The sequence below is a fragment of the Amia ocellicauda genome, chromosome 14, assembly GCF_036373705.1.
Source record: "Amia ocellicauda isolate fAmiCal2 chromosome 14, fAmiCal2.hap1, whole genome shotgun sequence".
NCBI lineage: Eukaryota > Metazoa > Chordata > Actinopteri > Amiiformes > Amiidae > Amia > Amia ocellicauda.
The window spans coordinates 7,138,771-7,160,180 of record NC_089863.1 but is presented as its reverse complement, the minus strand read 5'-3'; the positions used below and the strand labels follow the sequence as shown (position 1 = coordinate 7,160,180).

The following is a 21,410-nucleotide window of genomic DNA, read 5'->3' as shown; positions in this document are numbered from 1 at the left end:
GACCCCAGTCTTGACCCTGCATCTACGAAACACTGCTTTAAGATCCTGTGTGGCCACATTCACAACTGTATACAGACCACTGTGTGTATTTGTTTCATTTGGATGCCGCCTGGGAGTCTTGCTGAAACCTAGCAACGTCGTCAACCTGGTCGTTGAAGACGGGCAAAAACAATGCTGCTGGCAGCGGTGAGATTTGAAGCCACGCCTCCGAAGAGACTGGTGCCTTAAACCAGCGCCTTTGACAGCTCGGCCACGCTACCCGGGGAATGGCCCTGTCTTACCGCTTTGTATGTCTGGATGTATGTAAGCATTCATGCACGCATACATGCATGCACGCATGTATGTATGTATGAAGTTATTGTCATGATGATTTCAATGATCAAATCCTATGCATTTAATCTAGTTTCGTCAAAAGACGTCGATTCAGGTGAAGTCTTGTGTCTGCGTGCAAACAGACTACGAGTCCACTGCGCAGTATGTGCGGGTCACAATACAATCCTTTCGAGCCCGTACAGATTGGGATGTTTTCATGCTTAATGTACTCGGTGCATCTTCAACAGCAGCAAAGGTCAACAGCGCTGTTGAAAATGTTGATACGCAGAAGCGTCCACCACGTGAGATGACTGAAGCAGGTGTGACCGTAGGCATCGTACTGTGTGTGGTAATGTGGCCGAGTGGTCTAAGGCGCTTCATTTAAGCTCCAGTCTCTTTGGAGGCGTGGGTTAGAATCCTATCGTTGCCAACTTCCTTTAGCCATTAAAGTCATGGTGCTTTCCTAGTTGCACCTCGTCATTCAATTTCACACGTTACTTTTCTGGACATGTACTTTGCATGCACATCACCCTCAATGAATTCCCCGCAAAGCCCAAGTTACTGGTGGGCATTTCAGCAGCCAAAGAGCCACACCTTGGTACAATTAGAAGATGGAATGAAACGAAAGCAATGACATTAAGATCTACACCTCCATAAAACAAGAGGCAAAGCTCTCACCCTTGGGGAAGGTGCACGTACAGCACAGATAGCATCAGGAATGTAAAGTTCATGTTTCGGACGGTGTTAATGAGCTCTTCTAATCTCTCGTTTTTATTACATTCATCATTCACTTCTCTCTATTCAATATGGTTGTGTATTTTGGTTGGCATTATATTGCCTTTTATTTTGTGTTTTGATTTGCTTTCACCTCATTGTCTCATTTCTTATTCCCAACTGTTATTATTAAGCTTGCACGTGTGCCTTATTATCATTTGTTGTCGTTTGAGGGAATCAGCGCCGCACAACGCCCCTGGGTCCACCTGCACTCCATCAGCAAGCATTCCTCGGGTACTTGGGCCATAAGTAATGAACGTCAGGTGTGCGTCTGTGTGTTTCTGCTCCCAGGTTGCGTGCGCCGCTTGTCCATTCACGACCCCGGTCTTGACCCTGCATCTACGAAACACTGCATTAAGATCCTGTGGGGCCACATTCACAACTGTATACAGACCACTGTGTGTTTTTGGTTCATTTGGATGCCGCCTGGGAGTCTTGCTGAAACCTAGCAAAGTCGTCAACCAGGTCGTTGAAGACGGGCAAAAACATGGCTGCTGGCAGCGGTGGGATTTGAACCCACGCCTCCGAAGAGACTGGAGCCTTAATCCAGCGCCTTAGACCGCTCGGCCACGCTACCCGGGGAAGGGCCCTGTCTTACCGCTTTGTATGTCTGGATGTATGTAAGCATGCATGCACGCATGCATGTATGTATGAAGTTATTGTCATGATGATTTCAATGATCAAATCCTATGCATTTAATCTAGTTTCGTCAAAAGACGTCGATTCAGGTGAAGTCTTGTGTCTGCGTGCAAACAGACTACGAGTCCACTGCGCAGTATGTGCGGGTCACAATACAATCCTTTCGAGCCCGTACAGATTGGGATGTTTTCATGCTTAATGTACTCGGTGCATCTTCAACAGCAGCAAAGGTCAACAGCGCTGTTGAAAATGTTGATACGCAGAAGCGTCCACCACGTGAGACGACTGAAGCAGGTGTGACCGTAGACATCGTGCTGTGTGTGGTAACGTGGCCGAGTGGTCTAAGGCGCTTCGTTTAAGCTCTAGTCTCTTTAGAGGCGTGGGTTAGAATCCCACCGTTGCCAACTTCCTTTAGCCATTAAAGTCATGGTGCTTTCCTAGTTGCACCTCGTCGTTCCATTTCACACGTTACTTTTCTTGAAATGTACTTTGCATGTCAACGGGGAGTGCTCTCTGCAGACGAGGTGGCCGAGTGGTTAAGGCGATGGACTGCTAATCCATTGTGCTGTGCACGCGTGGGTTCGGATCACGGCAGCCTTTTACAGAAGAGCAATGATGCTGCCTCAATAAAGTGTTCATCTCTTTCCATTACGTTGCAATCCTGTTCCGTCCTGTCTCAAAATGTTGTCATTACCCTCGAGTGCAATAGCCGGGTTGGCGGTGTGCATGGTGGGAGATGGCCTGCGAGGGTGCAGGGCGTGTCTGCTTGCTTTGGGTCTTGGGTGGGGGCTGGTGTGGCTGAAATGCCAGCGCTGAATTTTTGGTCCTGGGGCGAGGTATATGAGAAAAGGCCCCACTATCAAGATTTCAAGTGACCACACCACCCTCAATCAATTCCCCGCAAAGCCCAAGTTACTGGTGGGCACTTCAGCAGCCAAAGAGCCACACCTTGGTGCAATTAGAACATGGAATGAAACGAAAGCAATGACATTAAGATCTACACCTCCATAAAACAAGAGGCAAAGCTCTCACCCTTGGGGAAGGTGCACGTACAGCCCAGATAGCATCAGGAATGTAAAGTTCATGTTTCGGACGGTGTTAATGAGCTCTTCTAATCTCTCATTTTTATTACATTCATCATTCGCTTCTCTCTATTCAATATGGTTGTGTATTTTGGTTGGCATTATATTGCCTTTTATTTTGTGTTTTGATTTGCTTTCACCTCATTGTCTCATTTCTTATTCCCAACTTTTATTATTAAGCTTGCCCGTGTGCCTTATTATCATTTGTTTTCGTTTGAGGGAATCAGCGACGCACAACGCCCCTGGGTCCACCTGCACTCCATCAGCAAGCGTTCCTCGGGTACTTGGGCCATAAGTAATGAACGTCAGGTGTGCGTCTGTGTGTTTCTGCTCCCAGGTTGCGTGCGCCGCTTGTCCATCCACGACCCCGGTCTTGACCCTGCATCTACGAAACACTGCATTAAGATCCTGTGGGGCCACATTCACAACTGTATATAGACCACTGTGTGTTTTTGGTTCATTTGGATGCCGCCTGGGAGTCTTGCTGAAACCTAGCAAAGTCGTCAACCAGGTCGTTGAAGACGGGCAAAAACATGGCTGCTGGCAGCGGTGGGATTTGAACCCACGCCTCCGAAGAGACTGGAGCCTTAATCCAGCACCTTTGACAGCTCGGCCAAGCTACCCGGGTAAGGGCCCTGTCTTTCCGCTTTGTACGCATGCATGCTCCCAGGTTGCGTGCGCCGCTTTTCCATCCACGACCCCAGTCTTGACCCTGCATCTACGAAACACTGCTTTAAGATCCTGTGTGGCCACATTCACAACTGTATACAGACCACTGTGTGTTTTTGTTTCATTTGGATGCCGCCTGGGAGTCTTGCTGAAACCTAGCAACGTCGTCAACCTGGTTGTTGAAGACGGGCAAAAACACAACTGCTGGCAGTGTTGGGATTTGAAGCCACGCCTCCGAAGAGACTGGTGCCTTAACCCAGCGCCTTTGACAGCTCGGCCACGCTACCCGGGGAATGGCCCTGTCTTACCGCTTTGTATGTCTGGATGTATGTAAGCATTCATGCACGCATACATGCATGCACGCATGCATGTATGTATGAAGTTATTGTCATGATGATTTCAATGATCAAATCCTATGCATTTAATCTAGTTTCGTCAAAAGACTTCGATTCAGGTGAAGTCTTCTTTCTGCGTGCAAGCAGACTACGAGTTCACTGCGCAGTGGTAACGTGGCAGAGCGGTCTAAGGCGCTGGATTTAGGCTCCAGTCTCTTTGGAGGCGTGGGTTCGAATCCCACCGTTGCCAACTTCATTTAGCCGTTAAACCATGGTGCTTTCCTAGTTGCACCTCGTCGTTCAATTTCACATGTTACTCGTGTATGAGGTGTTGCTGAAAGAGTCCATTCACGCACTTCCAACCCACGCAATCACCCTCGCTTGATTTAAATCGAAATACTTTTCTTGACATGTACCTTGCATGTCAACGGGGAACGCTCTCCACAGACGAGGTGGCAGAGTGGTTAAGGCGATGTACTGCAAATCCATTGTGCTGTGCACGCGTGTGTTCGAATCCCATCCTCGTCGGATCTCGGCAGCCTTTTACAGAAGAGCAATGATGCTGCCTCAATAAAGTGTTCATCTCTTTCCATTACGTTGCAATCCTGTTCCGTCCTGTCTCAAAATGTTGTCATTACCCTCGAGTGGAATAGCCGGGGTGGCGGTGTGCATGGTGGGAGATGGCCTGTGAGGGTGCAGGGCGTGTCTGCTTGCTTTGGGTCTTGGGTGGGGGCTGGTGTGCCTGAAATGCCAGCGCTGAATTTTTGGTCCTGGGGCGAGGTATATGAGAAAAGGCCCCACTATCAGGATTTCAAGTGACCACACCACCCTCAATCAATTCCCCGCAAAGCCCAAGTTACTGGTGGGCACTTCAGCAGCCAAAGAGCCACACCTTGGTGCAATTAGAAGATGGAATGAAACGAAAGCAATGACATTAAGATCTACACCTCCATAAAACAAGAGGCAAAGCTCTCACCCTTGGGGAAGGTGTACGTACAGCCCAGATAGCATCAGGAATGTAAAGTTCATGTTTCGGACGGTATTAATGAGCTCTTCTAATCTCTCGTTTTTATTACATTCATCATTCACTTCTCTCTATTCAATATGGTTGTGTATTTTGGTTGGCATTATATATTGCCTTTTATTTTGTGTTTTGATTTGCTTTCACCTCATTGTCTCATTTCTTATTCCCAACTGTTATTATTAAGCTTGCACGTGTGCCTTATTATCATTTGTTTTCGTTTGAGGGAATCAGCGCCATACAACGCCCCTCGGTCCACCTGCACTCCATCACCAAGCGTTCCTCGGGTATTTGGGCCATAAGTAATGAACGTCAGGTGTGCGTCTGTGTGTTTCTGCTCCCAGGTTGCGTGCGCCGCTTTTCCATCCACGACCCCAGTCTTGACCCTGCATCTACGAAACACTGCATTAAGATCCTGTGTGGCCACATTCACAACTGTATACAGACCACTGTGTGTTTTTGTTTCATTTGGATGCCGCCTGGGAGTCTTGCTGAAACCTAGCAACGTCGTCAACCTGGTCGTTGAAGACGGGCAAAAACACGGCTGCTGGCAGCGGTGGGATTTGAAGCCACGCCTCCGAAGAAACTGGTGCCTTAACCCAGCGCCTTTGACAGCTCGGCCAAGCTACCCGGGTAAGGGCCCTGTCTTTCCGCTTTGTACGCATGCATGCTCCCAGGTTGCGTGCGCCGCTTTTCCATCCACGACCCCAGTCTTGACCCTGCATCTACGAAACACTGCTTTAAGATCCTGTGTGGCCACATTCACAACTGTATACAGACCACTGTGTGTATTTGTTTCATTTGGATGCCGCCTGGGAGTCTTGCTGAAACCTAGCAACGTCGTCAACCTGGTCGTTGAAGACGGGCAAAAACAATGCTGCTGGCAGCGGTGAGATTTGAAGCCACGCCTCCGAAGAGACTGGTGCCTTAACCCAGCGCCTTTGACAGCTCGGCCACGCTACCCGGGGAATGGCCCTGTCTTACCGCTTTGTATGTCTGGATGTATGTAAGCATTCATGCACGCATACATGCATGCACGCATGTATGTATGTATGAAGTTATTGTCATGATGATTTCAATGATCAAATCCTATGCATTTAATCTAGTTTCGTCAAAAGACGTCGATTCAGGTGAAGTCTTGTGTCTGCGTGCAAACAGACTACGAGTCCACTGCGCAGTATGTGCGGGTCACAATACAATCCTTTCGAGCCCGTACAGATTGGGATGTTTTCATGCTTAATGTACTCGGTGCATCTTCAACAGCAGCAAAGGTCAACAGCGCTGTTGAAAATGTTGATACGCAGAAGCGTCCACCACGTGAGATGACTGAAGCAGGTGTGACCGTAGGCATCGTACTGTGTGTGGTAATGTGGCCGAGTGGTCTAAGGCGCTTCATTTAAGCTCCAGTCTCTTTGGAGGCGTGGGTTAGAATCCTATCGTTGCCAACTTCCTTTAGCCATTAAAGTCATGGTGCTTTCCTAGTTGCACCTCGTCATTCAATTTCACACGTTACTTTTCTGGACATGTACTTTGCATGCACATCACCCTCAATGAATTCCCCGCAAAGCCCAAGTTACTGGTGGGCATTTCAGCAGCCAAAGAGCCACACCTTGGTACAATTAGAAGATGGAATGAAACGAAAGCAATGACATTAAGATCTACACCTCCATAAAACAAGAGGCAAAACTCTCACCCTTGGGGAAGGTGCACGTACAGCACAGATAGCATCAGGAATGTAAAGTTCATGTTTCGGACGGTGTTAATGAGCTCTTCTAATCTCTCGTTTTTATTACATTCATCATTCACTTCTCTCTATTCAATATGGTTGTGTATTTTGGTTGGCATTATATTGCCTTTTATTTTGTGTTTTGATTTGCTTTCACCTCATTGTCTCATTTCTTATTCCCAACTGTTATTATTAAGCTTGCACGTGTGCCTTATTATCATTTGTTGTCGTTTGAGGGAATCAGCGCCGCACAACGCCCCTGGGTCCACCTGCACTCCATCAGCAAGCATTCCTCGGGTACTTGGGCCATAAGTAATGAACGTCAGGTGTGCGTCTGTGTGTTTCTGCTCCCAGGTTGCGTGCGCCGCTTGTCCATTCACGACCCCGGTCTTGACCCTGCATCTACGAAACACTGCATTAAGATCCTGTGGGGCCACATTCACAACTGTATACAGACCACTGTGTGTTTTTGGTTCATTTGGATGCCGCCTGGGAGTCTTGCTGAAACCTAGCAAAGTCGTCAACCAGGTCGTTGAAGACGGGCAAAAACATGGCTGCTGGCAGTGGTGGGATTTGAACCCATGCCTCCGAAGAGTCTGGAGCCTTAATCCAGCACCTTAGACCGCTCGGCCACGCTACCCGGGGAAGGGCCCTGTCTTACAGCTTTGTATGTCTGGATGTATGTAAGCATGCATGCACGCATGCATGTATGTATGAAGTTATTGTCATGATGATTTCAATGATCAAATCCTATGCATTTAATCTAGTTTCGTCAAAAGACGTCGATTCAGGTGAAGTCTTGTGTCTGCGTGCAAACAGACTACGAGTCCACTGCGCAGTATGTGCGGGTCACAATACAATCCTTTCGAGCCCGTACAGATTGGGATGTTTTCATGCTTAATGTACTCGGTACATCTTCAACAGCAGCAAAGGTCAACAGCGCTGTTGAAAATGTTGATACGCAGAAGCGTCCACCACATGAGACGACTGAAGCAGGTGTGACCGTAGACATCATGCTGTGTGTGGTAACATGGCCGAGTGGTCTAAGGCGCTTCTTTTAAGCTCCAGTCTCTTTGGAGGCGTGGGTTAGAATCCCACCGTTGCCAACTTCCTTTAGCCATTAAAGTCATGGTGCTTTCCTAGTTGCACCTCGTCGTTCCATTTCACACGTTACTTTTCTTGAAATGTACTTTGCATGTCAACGGGAAGCGCTCTTTGCAGACGAGGTGGCCGAGTGGTTAAGGCGATGGACTGCTAATCCATTGTGCTGTGCACGCGTGGGTTCGAATCCCATCCTCGTCGTATCACGGCAGCCTCTTACAGAAGAGCAATGATGCTGCCTCAATAAAGTGTTCATCTCTTTCCATTACGTTGCAATCCTTTTCCGTCCTGTCTCAAAATGTTGTCATTACCCTCGAGTGCAATAGCCGGGGTGGCGGTGTGCATGGTGGGAGATGGCCTGCGAGGGTGCAGGGCGTGTCTGCTTGCTTTGGGTCTTGGGTGGGGGCTGGTGTGGCTGAAATGCCAGCGCTGAATTTTTGGTCCTGGGGCGAGGTATATGAGAAAAGGCCCCACTATCAAGATTTCAAGTGACCACACCACCCTCAATCAATTCCCCGCAAAGCCCAAGTTACTGGTGGGCACTTCAGCAGCCAAAGAGCCACACCTTGGTGCAATTAGAACATGGAATGAAACGAAAGCAATGACATTAAGATCTACACCTCCATAAAACAAGAGGCAAAGCTCTCACCCTTGGGGAAGGTGCACGTACAGCCCAGATAGCATCAGGAATGTAAAGTTCATGTTTCGGACGGTGTTAATGAGCTCTTCTAATCTCTCATTTTTATTACATTCATCATTCGCTTCTCTCTATTCAATATGGTTGTGTGTTTTGGTTGGCATTATATTGCCTTTTATTTTGTGTTTTGATTTGCTTTCACCTCATTGTCTCATTTCTTATTCCCAACTTTTATTATTAAGCTTGCCCGTGTGCCTTATTATCATTTGTTTTCGTTTGAGGGAATCAGCGACGCACAACGCCCCTGGGTCCACCTGCACTCCATCAGCAAGCGTTCCTCGGGTACTTGGGCCATAAGTAATGAACGTCAGGTGTGCGTCTGTGTGTTTCTGCTCCCAGGTTGCGTGCGCCGCTTGTCCATCCACGACCCCGGTCTTGACCCTGCATCTACGAAACACTGCATTAAGATCCTGTGGGGCCACATTCACAACTGTATATAGACCACTGTGTGTTTTTGGTTCATTTGGATGCCGCCTGGGAGTCTTGCTGAAACCTAGCAAAGTCGTCAACCAGGTCGTTGAAGACGGGCAAAAACATGGCTGCTGGCAGCGGTGGGATTTGAACCCACGGCTCCGAAGAGACTGGAGCCTTAATCCAGCACCTTTGACAGCTCGGCCAAGCTACCCGGGTAAGGGCCCTGTCTTTCCGCTTTGTACGCATGCATGCTCCCAGGTTGCGTGCGCCGCTTTTCCATCCACGACCCCAGTCTTGACCCTGCATCTACGAAACACTGCTTTAAGATCCTGTGTGGCCACATTCACAACTGTATACAGACCACTGTGTGTTTTTGTTTCATTTGGATGCCGCCTGGGAGTCTTGCTGAAACCTAGCAACGTCGTCAACCTGGTTGTTGAAGACGGGCAAAAACACGACTGCTGGCAGTGTTGGGATTTGAAGCCACGCCTCCGAAGAGACTGGTGCCTTAACCCAGCGCCTTTGACAGCTCGGCCACGCTACCCGGGGAATGGCCCTGTCTTACCGCTTTGTATGTCTGGATGTATGTAAGCATTCATGCACGCATACATGCATGCACGCATGCATGTATGTATGAAGTTATTGTCATGATGATTTCAATGATCAAATCCTATGCATTTAATCTAGTTTCGTCAAAAGACTTCGATTCAGGTGAAGTCTTCTTTCTGCGTGCAAGCAGACTACGAGTTCACTGCGCAGTGGTAACGTGGCAGAGCGGTCTAAGGCGCTGGATTTAGGCTCCAGTCTCTTTGGAGGCGTGGATTCGAATCCCACCGTTGCCAACTTCCTTTAGCCGTTAAACCATGGTGCTTTCCTAGTTGCACCTCGTCGTTCAATTTCACATGTTACTCGTGTATGAGGTGTTGCTGAAAGAGTCCATTCACGCACTTCCAACCCACGCAATCACCCTCGCTTGATTTAAATCGAAATACTTTTCTTGACATGTACCTTGCATGTCAACGGGGAACGCTCTCCACAGACGAGGTGGCAGAGTGGTTAAGGCGATGTACTGCAAATCCATTGTGCTGTGCACGCGTGTGTTCGAATCCCATCCTCGTCGGATCTCGGCAGCCTTTTACAGAAGAGCAATGATGCTGCCTCAATAAAGTGTTCATCTCTTTCCATTACGTTGCAATCCTGTTCCGTCCTGTCTCAAAATGTTGTCATTACCCTCGAGTGGAATAGCCGGGGTGGCGGTGTGCATGGTGGGAGATGGCCTGTGAGGGTGCAGGGCGTGTCTGCTTGCTTTGGGTCTTGGGTGGGGGCTGGTGTGCCTGAAATGCCAGCGCTGAATTTTTGGTCCTGGGGCGAGGTATATGAGAAAAGGCCCCACTATCAGGATTTCAAGTGACCACACCACCCTCAATCAATTCCCCGCAAAGCCCAAGTTACTGGTGGGCACTTCAGCAGCCAAAGAGCCACACCTTGGTGCAATTAGAAGATGGAATGAAACGAAAGCAATGACATTAAGATCTACACCTCCATAAAACAAGAGGCAAAGCTCTCACCCTTGGGGAAGGTGTACGTACAGCCCAGATAGCATCAGGAATGTAAAGTTCATGTTTCGGACGGTATTAATGAGCTCTTCTAATCTCTCGTTTTTATTACATTCATCATTCACTTCTCTCTATTCAATATGGTTGTGTATTTTGGTTGGCATTATATATTGCCTTTTATTTTGTGTTTTGATTTGCTTTCACCTCATTGTCTCATTTCTTATTCCCAACTGTTATTATTAAGCTTGCACGTGTGCCTTATTATCATTTGTTTTCGTTTGAGGGAATCAGCGCCGTACAACGCCCCTCGGTCCACCTGCACTCCATCACCAAGCGTTCCTCGGGTATTTGGGCCATAAGTAATGAACGTCAGGTGTGCGTCTGTGTGTTTCTGCTCCCAGGTTGCGTGCGCCGCTTTTCCATCCACGACCCCAGTCTTGACCCTGCATCTACGAAACACTGCATTAAGAGCCTGTGTGGCCACATTCACAACTGTATACAGACCACTGTGTGTTTTTGTTTCATTTGGATGCCGCCTGGGAGTCTTGCTGAAACCTAGCAACGTCGTCAACCTGGTCGTTGAAGACGGGCAAAAACACGGCTGCTGGCAGCGGTGGGATTTGAACCCACGCCTCCGAAGAAACTGGTGCCTTAACCCAGCGCCTTTGACAGCTCGGCCAAGCTACCCGGGTAAGGGCCCTGTCTTTCCGCTTTGTACGCATGCATGCTCCCAGGTTGCGTGCGCCGCTTTTCCATCCACGACCCCAGTCTTGACCCTGCATCTACGAAACACTGCTTTAAGATCCTGTGTGGCCACATTCACAACTGTATACAGACCACTGTGTGTATTTGTTTCATTTGGATGCCGCCTGGGAGTCTTGCTGAAACCTAGCAACGTCGTCAACCTGGTCGTTGAAGACGGGCAAAAACAATGCTGCTGGCAGCGGTGAGATTTGAAGCCACGCCTCCGAAGAGACTGGTGCCTTAACCCAGCGCCTTTGACAGCTCGGCCACGCTACCCGGGGAATGGCCCTGTCTTACCGCTTTGTATGTCTGGATGTATGTAAGCATTCATGCACGCATACATGCATGCACGCATGTATGTATGTATGAAGTTATTGTCATGATGATTTCAATGATCAAATCCTATGCATTTAATCTAGTTTCGTCAAAAGACGTCGATTCAGGTGAAGTCTTGTGTCTGCGTGCAAACAGACTACGAGTCCACTGCGCAGTATGTGCGGGTCACAATACAATCCTTTCGAGCCCGTACAGATTAGGATGTTTTCATGCTTAATGTACTCGGTGCATCTTCAACAGCAGCAAAGGTCAACAGCGCTGTTGAAAATGTTGATACGCAGAAGCGTCCACCACGTGAGATGACTGAAGCAGGTGTGACCGTAGGCATCGTACTGTGTGTGGTAATGTGGCCGAGTGGTCTAAGGCGCTTCATTTAAGCTCCAGTCTCTTTGGAGGCGTGGGTTAGAATCCTATCGTTGCCAACTTCTTTAGCCATTAAAGTCATGGTGCTTTCCTAGTTGCACCTCGTCATTCAATTTCACACGTTACTTTTCTGGACATGTACTTTGCATGCACATCACCCTCAATGAATTCCCCGCAAAGCCCAAGTTACTGGTGGGCATTTCAGCAGCCAAAGAGCCACACCTTGGTACAATTAGAAGATGGAATGAAACGAAAGCAATGACATTAAGATCTACACCTCCATAAAACAAGAGGCAAAGCTCTCACCCTTGGGGAAGGTGCACGTACAGCACAGATAGCATCAGGAATGTAAAGTTCATGTTTCGGACGGTGTTAATGAGCTCTTCTAATCTCTCGTTTTTATTACATTCATCATTCACTTCTCTCTATTCAATATGGTTGTGTATTTTGGTTGGCATTATATTGCCTTTTATTTTGTGTTTTGATTTGCTTTCACCTCATTGTCTCATTTCTTATTCCCAACTGTTATTATTAAGCTTGCACGTGTGCCTTATTATCATTTGTTATCGTTTGAGGGAATCAGCGCCGCACAACGCCCCTGGGTCCACCTGCACTCCATCAGCAAGCATTCCTCGGGTACTTGGGCCATAAGTAATGAACGTCAGGTGTGCGTCTGTGTGTTTCTGCTCCCAGGTTGCGTGCGCCGCTTGTCCATTCACGACCCCGGTCTTGACCCTGCATCTACGAAACACTGCATTAAGATCCTGTGGGGCCACATTCACAACTTTATACAGACCACTGTGTGTTTTTGGTTCATTTGGATGCCGCCTGGGAGTCTTGCTGAAACCTAGCAAAGTCGTCAACCAGGTCGTTGAAGACGGGCAAAAACATGGCTGCTGGCAGCGGTGGGATTTGAACCCATGCCTCCGAAGAGTCTGGAGCCTTAATCCAGCACCTTAGACCGCTCGGCCACGCTACCCGGGGAAGGGCCCTGTCTTACAGCTTTGTATGTCTGGATGTATGTAAGCATGCATGCACGCATGCATGTATGTATGAAGTTATTGTCATGATGATTTCAATGATCAAATCCTATGCATTTAATCTAGTTTCGTCAAAAGACGTCGATTCAGGTGAAGTCTTGTGTCTGCGTGCAAACAGACTACGAGTCCACTGCGCAGTATGTGCGGGTCACAATACAATCCTTTCGAGCCCGTACAGATTGGGATGTTTTCATGCTTAATGTACTCGGTACATCTTCAACAGCAGCAAAGGTCAACAGCGCTGTTGAAAATGTTGATACGCAGAAGCGTCCACCACATGAGACGACTGAAGCAGGTGTGACCGTAGACATCATGCTGTGTGTGGTAACATGGCCGAGTGGTCTAAGGCGCTTCTTTTAAGCTCCAGTCTCTTTGGAGGCGTGGGTTAGAATCCCACCGTTGCCAACTTCCTTTAGCCATTAAAGTCATGGTGCTTTCCTAGTTGCACCTCGTCGTTCCATTTCACACGTTACTTTTCTTGAAATGTACTTTGCATGTCAACGGGAAGCGCTCTCTGCAGACGAGGTGGCCGAGTGGTTAAGGCGATGGACTGCTAATCCATTGTGCTGTGCACGCGTGGGTTCGAATCCCATCCTCGTCGTATCACGGCAGCCTCTTACAGAAGAGCAATGATGCTGCCTCAATAAAGTGTTCATCTCTTTCCATTACGTTGCAATCCTTTTCCGTCCTGTCTCAAAATGTTGTCATTACCCTCGAGTGCAATAGCCGGGGTGGCGGTGTGCATGGTGGGAGATGGCCTGCGAGGGTGCAGGGCGTGTCTGCTTGCTTTGGGTCTTGGGTGGGGGCTGGTGTGGCTGAAATGCCAGCGCTGAATTTTTGGTCCTGGGGCGAGGTATATGAGAAAAGGCCCCACTATCAAGATTTCAAGTGACCACACCACCCTCAATCAATTCCCCGCAAAGCCCAAGTTACTGGTGGGCACTTCAGCAGCCAAAGAGCCACACCTTGGTGCAATTAGAAGATGGAATGAAACGAAAGCAATGACATTAAGATCTACACCTCCATAAAACAAGAGGCAAAGCTCTCACCCTTGGGGAAGGTGCACGTACAGCCCAGATAGCATCAGGAATGTAAAGTTCATGTTTCGGACGGTGTTAATGAGCTCTTCTAATCTCTCATTTTTATTACATTCATCATTCGCTTCTCTCTATTCAATATGGTTGTGTATTTTGGTTGGCATTATATTGCCTTTTATTTTGTGTTTTGATTTGCTTTCACCTCATTGTCTCATTTCTTCTTCCCAACTGTTATTATTAAGCTTGCACGTGTGCCTTATTATCATTTGTTTTCATTTGTGGGAATCAGCGCCGCACAACGCCCCTGGGTCCACCTGCACTCCATCAGCAAGCGTTCCTCGGGTACTTGGGCCATAAGTAATGAACGTCAGGTGTGCGTCTGTGTGTTTCTGCTCCCAGGTTGCGTGCGCCGCTTTTCCATCCACGACCCCGGTCTTGACCCTGCATCTACGAAACACTGCATTAAGATCCTGTGGGGCCACATTCACAACTGTATACAGACCACTGTGTGTTTTTGGTTCATTTGGATGCCGCCTGGGAGTCTTGCTGAAACCTAGCAAAGTCGTCAACCAGGTCGTTGAAGACGGGCAAAATCATGGCTGCTGGCAGCGGTGGGATTTGAACCCACGCCTCCGAAGAGACTGGAGCCTTAATCCAGCGCCTTAGACCGCTCGGCCACGCTACCCGGGGAAGGGCCCTGTCTTACCGCTTTGTATGTCTGGATGTATGTAAGCATGCATGCACGCATGCATGTATGTATGAAGTTATTGTCATGATGATTTCAATGATCAAATCCTATGCATTTAATCTAGTTTCGTCAAAAGACGTCGATTCAGGTGAAGTCTTGTGTCTGCGTGCAAACAGACTACGAGTCCACTGCGCAGTATGTGCGGGTCACAATACAATCCTTTCGAGCCCGTACAGATTGGGATGTTTTCATGCTTAATGTACTCGGTGCATCTTCAACAGCAGCAAAGGTCAACAGCGCTGTTGAAAATGTTGATACGCAGAAGCGTCCACCACGTGAGACGACTGAAGCAGGTGTGACCGTAGACATCGTGCTGTGTGTGGTAACGTGGCCGAGTGGTCTAAGGCGCTTCGTTTAAGCTCTAGTCTCTTTAGAGGCGTGGGTTAGAATCCCACCGTTGCCAACTTCCTTTAGCCATTAAAGTCATGGTGCTTTCCTAGTTGCACCTCGTCGTTCCATTTCACACGTTACTTTTCTTGAAATGTACTTTGCATGTCAACGGGGAGTGCTCTCTGCAGACGAGGTGGCCGAGTGGTAAAGGCGATGGACTGCTAATCCATTGTGCTGTGCACGCGTGGGTTCGGATCACGGCAGCCTTTTACAGAAGAGCAATGATGCTGCCTCAATAACGTGTTCATCTCTTTCCATTACGTTGCAATCCTGTTCCGTCCTGTCTCAAAATGTTGTCATTACCCTCGAGTGCAATAGCCGGGTTGGCGGTGTGCATGGTGGGAGATGGCCTGCGAGGGTGCAGGGCGTGTCTGCTTGCTTTGGGTCTTGGGTGGGGGCTGGTGTGGCTGAAATGCCAGCGCTGAATTTTTGGTCCTGGGGCGAGGTATATGAGAAAAGGCCCCACTATCAAGATTTCAAGTGACCACACCACCCTCAATCAATTCCCCGCAAAGCCCAAGTTACTGGTGGGCACTTCAGCAGCCAAAGAGCCACACCTTGGTGCAATTAGAACATGGAATGAAACGAAAGCAATGACATTAAGATCTACACCTCCATAAAACAAGAGGCAAAGCTCTCACCCTTGGGGAAGGTGCACGTACAGCCCAGATAGCATCAGGAATGTAAAGTTCATGTTTCGGACGGTGTTAATGAGCTCTTCTAATCTCTCATTTTTATTACATTCATCATTCGCTTCTCTCTATTCAATATGGTTGTGTATTTTGGTTGGCATTATATTGCCTTTTATTTTGTGTTTTGATTTGCTTTCACCTCATTGTCTCATTTCTTATTCCCAACTTTTATTATTAAGCTTGCCCGTGTGCCTTATTATCATTTGTTTTCGTTTGAGGGAATCAGCGACGCACAACGCCCCTGGGTCCACCTGCACTCCATCAGCAAGCGTTCCTCGGGTACTTGGGCCATAAGTAATGAACGTCAGGTGTGCGTCTGTGTGTTTCTGCTCCCAGGTTGCGTGCGCCGCTTGTCCATCCACGACCCCGGTCTTGACCCTGCATCTACGAAACACTGCATTAAGATCCTGTGGGGCCACATTCACAACTGTATACAGACCACTGTGTGTTTTTGGTTCATTTGGATGCCGCCTGGGAGTCTTGCTGAAACCTAGCAAAGTCGTCAACCAGGTCGTTGAAGACGGGCAAAAACATGGCTGCTGGCAGCGGTGGGATTTGAACCCACGCCTCCGAAGAGACTGGAGCCTTAATCCAGCACCTTTGACAGCTCTGCCAAGCTACCCGGGTAAGGGCCCTGTCTTTCCGCTTTGTACGCATGCATGCTCCCAGGTTGCGTGCGCCGCTTGTCCATCCACGACCCCGGTCTTGACCCTGCATCTACGAAACACTGCATTAAGATCCTGTGGGGCCACATTCACAACTGTATACAGACCACTGTGTGTTTTTGGTTCATTTGGATGCCGCCTGGGAGTCTTGCTGAAACCTAGCAAAGTCGTCAACCAGGTCGTTGAAGACGGGCAAAAACACGACTGCTGGCAGTGTTGGGATTTGAAACCACGCCTCCGAAGAGACTGGTGCCTTAACCCAGCGCCTTTGACAGCTCGGCCACGCTACCCGGGGAATGGCCCTGTCTTACCGCTTTGTATGTCTGGATGTATGTAAGCATTCATGCACGCATACATGCATGCACGCATGCATGTATGTATGAAGTTATTGTCATGATGATTTCAATGATCAAATCCTATGCATTTAATCTAGTTTCGTCAAAAGACTTCGATTCAGGTGAAGTCTTCTTTCTGCGTGCAAGCAGACTACGAGTTCACTGCGCAGTGGTAACGTGGCAGAGCGGTCTAAGGCGCTGGATTTAGGCTCCAGTCTCTTTGGAGGCGTGGGTTCGAATCCCACCGTTGCCAACTTCCTTTAGCCGTTAAACCATGGTGCTTTCCTAGTTGCACCTCGTCGTTCAATTTCACATGTTACTCGTGTATGAGGTGTTGCTGAAAGAGTCCATTCACGCACTTCCAACCCACGCAATCACCCTCGCTTGATTTAAATCGAAATACTTTTCTTGACATGTACCTTGCATGTCAACGGGGAACGCTCTCCACAGACGAGGTGGCAGAGTGGTTAAGGCGATGTACTGCAAATCCATTGTGCTGTGCACGCGTGTGTTCGAATCCCATCCTCGTCGGATCTCGGCAGCCTTTTACAGAAGAGCAATGATGCTGCCTCAATAAAGTGTTCATCTCTTTCCATTACGTTGCAATCCTGTTCCGTCCTGTCTCAAAATGTTGTCATTACCCTCGAGTGGAATAGCCGGGGTGGCGGTGTGCATGGTGGGAGATGGCCTGTGAGGGTGCAGGGCGTGTCTGCTTGCTTTGGGTCTTGGGTGGGGGCTGGTGTGCCTGAAATGCCAGCGCTGAATTTTTGGTCCTGGGGCGAGGTATATGAGAAAAGGCCCCACTATCAGGATTTCAAGTGACCACACCACCCTCAATCAATTCCCCGCAAAGCCCAAGTTACTGGTGGGCACTTCAGCAGCCAAAGAGCCACACCTTGGTGCAATTAGAAGATGGAATGAAACGAAAGCAATGACATTAAGATCTACACCTCCATAAAACAAGAGGCAAAGCTCTCACCCTTGGGGAAGGTGTACGTACAGCCCAGATAGCATCAGGAATGTAAAGTTCATGTTTCGGACGGTATTAATGAGCTCTTCTAATCTCTCGTTTTTATTACATTCATCATTCACTTCTCTCTATTCAATATGGTTGTGTATTTTGGTTGGCATTATATATTGCCTTTTATTTTGTGTTTTGATTTGCTTTCACCTCATTGTCTCATTTCTTATTCCCAACTGTTATTATTAAGCTTGCACGTGTGCCTTATTATCATTTGTTTTCGTTTGAGGGAATCAGCGCCGTACAACGCCCCTCGGTCCACCTGCACTCCATCACCAAGCGTTCCTCGGGTATTTGGGCCATAAGTAATGAACGTCAGGTGTGCGTCTGTGTGTTTCTGCTCCCAGGTTGCGTGCGCCGCTTTTCCATCCACGACCCCAGTCTTGACCCTGCATCTACGAAACACTGCATTAAGATCCTGTGTGGCCACATTCACAACTGTATACAGACCACTGTGTGTTTTTGTTTCATTTGGATGCCGCCTGGGAGTCTTGCTGAAACCTAGCAACGTCGTCAACCTGGTCGTTGAAGACGGGCAAAAACACGGCTGCTGGCAGCGGTGGGATTTGAAGCCACGCCTCCGAAGAAACTGGTGCCTTAACCCAGCGCCTTTGACAGCTCGGCCAAGCTACCCGGGTAAGGGCCCTGTCTTTCCGCTTTGTACGCATGCATGCTCCCAGGTTGCGTGCGCCGCTTTTCCATCCACGACCCCAGTCTTGACCCTGCATCTACGAAACACTGCTTTAAGATCCTGTGTGGCCACATTCACAACTGTATACAGACCACTGTGTGTATTTGTTTCATTTGGATGCCGCCTGGGAGTCTTGCTGAAACCTAGCAACGTCGTCAACCTGGTCGTTGAAGACGGGCAAAAACAATGCTGCTGGCAGCGGTGAGATTTGAAGCCACGCCTCCGAAGAGACTGGTGCCTTAACCCAGCGCCTTTGACAGCTCGGCCACGCTACCCGGGGAATGGCCCTGTCTTACCGCTTTGTATGTCTGGATGTATGTAAGCATTCATGCACGCATACATGCATGCACGCATGTATGTATGTATGAAGTTATTGTCATGATGATTTCAATGATCAAATCCTATGCATTTAATCTAGTTTCGTCAAAAGACGTCGATTCAGGTGAAGTCTTGTGTCTGCGTGCAAACAGACTACGAGTCCACTGCGCAGTATGTGCGGGTCACAATACAATCCTTTCGAGCCCGTACAGATTGGGATGTTTTCATGCTTAATGTACTCGGTGCATCTTCAACAGCAGCAAAGGTCAACAGCGCTGTTGAAAATGTTGATACGCAGAAGCGTCCACCACGTGAGATGACTGAAGCAGGTGTGACCGTAGGCATCGTACTGTGTGTGGTAACGTGGCCGAGTGGTCTAAGGCTCTTCATTTAAGCTCCAGTCTCTTTGGAGGCGTGGGTTAGAATCCTATCGTTGCCAACTTCCTTTAGCCATTAAAGTCATGGTGCTTTCCTAGTTGCACCTCGTCATTCAATTTCACACGTTACTTTTCTGGACATGTACTTTGCATGCACATCACCCTCAATGAATTCCCCGCAAAGCCCAAGTTACTGGTGGGCATTTCAGCAGCCAAAGAGCCACACCTTGGTACAATTAGAAGATGGAATGAAACGAAAGCAATGACATTAAGATCTACACCTCCATAAAACAAGAGGCAAAGCTCTCACCCTTGGGGAAGGTGCACGTACAGCACAGATAGCATCAGGAATGTAAAGTTCATGTTTCGGACGGTGTTAATGAGCTCTTCTAATCTCTCGTTTTTATTACATTCATCATTCACTTCTCTCTATTCAATATGGTTGTGTATTTTGGTTGGCATTATATTGCCTTTTATTTTGTGTTTTGATTTGCTTTCACCTCATTGTCTCATTTCTTATTCCCAACTGTTATTATTAAGCTTGCACGTGTGCCTTATTATCATTTGTTGTCGTTTGAGGGAATCAGCGCCGCACAACGCCCCTGGGTCCACCTGCACTCCATCAGCAAGCATTCCTCGGGTACTTGGGCCATAAGTAATGAACGTCAGGTGTGCGTCTGTGTGTTTCTGCTCCCAGGTTGCGTGCGCCGCTTTTCCATCCACGACCCCAGTCTTGACCCTGCATCTACGAAACACTGCATTAAGATCCTGTGTGGCCACATTCACAACTGTATACAGACCACTGTGTGTTTTTGTTTCATTTGGATGCCGCCTGGGAGTCTTGCTGAAACCTAGCAAAGTCGTCAACCAGGTCGTTGAAGACGGGCAAAAACACGGCTGCTGGCAGCGGTGGGATTTGAAGCCACGCCTCCGAAGAAACTGGTGCCTTAACCCAGCGCCTTTGACAGCTCGGCCAAGCTACCCGGGTAAGGGCCCTGTCTTACCGCTTTGTATGTCTGGATGTATGTAAGCATGCATGCACGCATGCATGTATGTATGAAGTTATTGTCATGATGATTTCAATGATCAAATCCTATGCATTTAATCTAGTTTCGTCAAAAGACGTCGAATCAGGTGAAGTCTTGTGTCTGCGTGCAAACAGACTACGAGTCCACTGCGCAGTATGTGCGGGTCACAATACAATCCTTTCGAGCCCGTACAGATTGGGATGTTTTCATGCTTAATGTACTCGGTGCATCTTCAACAGCAGCAAAGGTCAACAGCGCTGTTGAAAATGTTGATACGCAGAAGCGTCCACCACATGAGACGACTGAAGCAGGTGTGACCGTAGACATCGTGCTGTGTGTGGTAACGTGGCCGAGTGGTCTAAGGCGCTTCATTTAAGCTCCAGTCTCTTTGGAGGCGTGGGTTAGAATCCCACCGTTGCCAACTTCCTTTAGCCATTAAAGTCATGGTGCTTTCCTAGTTGCACCTCGTCGTTCCATTTCACACGTTACTTTTCTTGAAATGTACTTTGCATGTCAACGGGGAGCGCTCTCTGCAGACGAGGTGGCCGAGTGGTTAAGGCGATAGACTGCTAATCCATTGTGCTATGCACGCGTGGGTTCGAGTCCCATCCTCGTGAGATCATGGGAACCTTTTATAGAATAGCAATGATGCTGCCTCGAAAAGGTGTTCATCTCTTTCCATTACGTTGCAATCCTGTTCCGTCCTGTCTCAAAATTTTGTCATTACCCTCAAGTGGAATAGCCGGGGTGGCGGCGGTGTGCATGGTGGGAGATGGCCTGCGAGGGTGCAGGGCGTGTCTGCTTGTGGTGGGGCTGGTGTGGCTGAAATGCCAGTGCTGAATTTTTGGTCCTGGGGCGAGGTATATGAGAAAAGGCCCCACTATCAAGATTTCAAGTGACCACACCACCCTCAATCAATTCCCTGCAAAGCCCAAGTTACTGGTGGGCATTTCAGCAGCCAAAGAGCCACACCTTGGTACAATTAGAAGATGGAATGAAACGAAAGCAATGACATTAAGATCTACACCTCCATAAAACAAGAGGCAAAGCTCTCACCCTTGGGGAAGGTGCACGTACAGCCCAGATAGCATCAGGAATGTAAAGTTCATGTTTCGGACGGTGTTAATGAGCTCTTCTAATCTCTCATTCTTATTACATTCATCATTCACTTCTCTCTATTCAATATGGTTGTGTATTTTGGTTGGCATTATATTGCCTTTTATTTTGTGTTTTGATTTGCTTTCACCTCATTGTCTCATTTCTTATTCCCAACTGTTATTATTAAGCTTGCACGTGTGC

At 48.3% G+C, this 21,410-nt stretch overlaps 13 non-coding genes across 13 annotated transcripts; 9 read left to right on the top strand and 4 right to left on the bottom strand.

Moving 5' to 3' along the window:
• Window positions 1-1,581: 1,581 nt before the first annotated feature.
• On the bottom strand, window positions 1,582-1,663 carry trnal-aag (transfer RNA leucine (anticodon AAG)). The gene has a single exon. It is a non-coding gene; the product is annotated as a tRNA-Leu (tRNA).
• A 2,316-nt stretch (window positions 1,664-3,979) lies between these two features.
• On the top strand, window positions 3,980-4,061 carry trnal-uag (transfer RNA leucine (anticodon UAG)). Its single transcript has one exon. It is a non-coding gene; the product is annotated as a tRNA-Leu (tRNA).
• A 196-nt stretch (window positions 4,062-4,257) lies between these two features.
• trnac-gca (transfer RNA cysteine (anticodon GCA)) lies at window positions 4,258-4,339 on the top strand. The gene has a single exon. It is a non-coding gene; the product is annotated as a tRNA-Cys (tRNA).
• Window positions 4,340-7,116: 2,777 nt separating this feature from the next.
• trnal-aag (transfer RNA leucine (anticodon AAG)) lies at window positions 7,117-7,198 on the bottom strand. The gene has a single exon. It is a non-coding gene; the product is annotated as a tRNA-Leu (tRNA).
• A 580-nt stretch (window positions 7,199-7,778) lies between these two features.
• Window positions 7,779-7,860, top strand: trnas-gcu (transfer RNA serine (anticodon GCU)). Its single transcript has one exon. It is a non-coding gene; the product is annotated as a tRNA-Ser (tRNA).
• A 1,670-nt stretch (window positions 7,861-9,530) lies between these two features.
• trnal-uag (transfer RNA leucine (anticodon UAG)) lies at window positions 9,531-9,612 on the top strand. The gene has a single exon. It is a non-coding gene; the product is annotated as a tRNA-Leu (tRNA).
• Window positions 9,613-9,808: 196 nt separating this feature from the next.
• trnac-gca (transfer RNA cysteine (anticodon GCA)) lies at window positions 9,809-9,890 on the top strand. The gene has a single exon. It is a non-coding gene; the product is annotated as a tRNA-Cys (tRNA).
• Window positions 9,891-12,666: 2,776 nt separating this feature from the next.
• Window positions 12,667-12,748, bottom strand: trnal-aag (transfer RNA leucine (anticodon AAG)). Its single transcript has one exon. It is a non-coding gene; the product is annotated as a tRNA-Leu (tRNA).
• A 580-nt stretch (window positions 12,749-13,328) lies between these two features.
• On the top strand, window positions 13,329-13,410 carry trnas-gcu (transfer RNA serine (anticodon GCU)). Its single transcript has one exon. It is a non-coding gene; the product is annotated as a tRNA-Ser (tRNA).
• A 1,039-nt stretch (window positions 13,411-14,449) lies between these two features.
• Window positions 14,450-14,531, bottom strand: trnal-aag (transfer RNA leucine (anticodon AAG)). The gene has a single exon. It is a non-coding gene; the product is annotated as a tRNA-Leu (tRNA).
• A 2,316-nt stretch (window positions 14,532-16,847) lies between these two features.
• Window positions 16,848-16,929, top strand: trnal-uag (transfer RNA leucine (anticodon UAG)). The gene has a single exon. It is a non-coding gene; the product is annotated as a tRNA-Leu (tRNA).
• A 196-nt stretch (window positions 16,930-17,125) lies between these two features.
• trnac-gca (transfer RNA cysteine (anticodon GCA)) lies at window positions 17,126-17,207 on the top strand. Its single transcript has one exon. It is a non-coding gene; the product is annotated as a tRNA-Cys (tRNA).
• Window positions 17,208-20,646: 3,439 nt separating this feature from the next.
• Window positions 20,647-20,733, top strand: trnas-gcu (transfer RNA serine (anticodon GCU)). Its single transcript has one exon. It is a non-coding gene; the product is annotated as a tRNA-Ser (tRNA).
• Window positions 20,734-21,410: the final 677 nt, after the last annotated feature.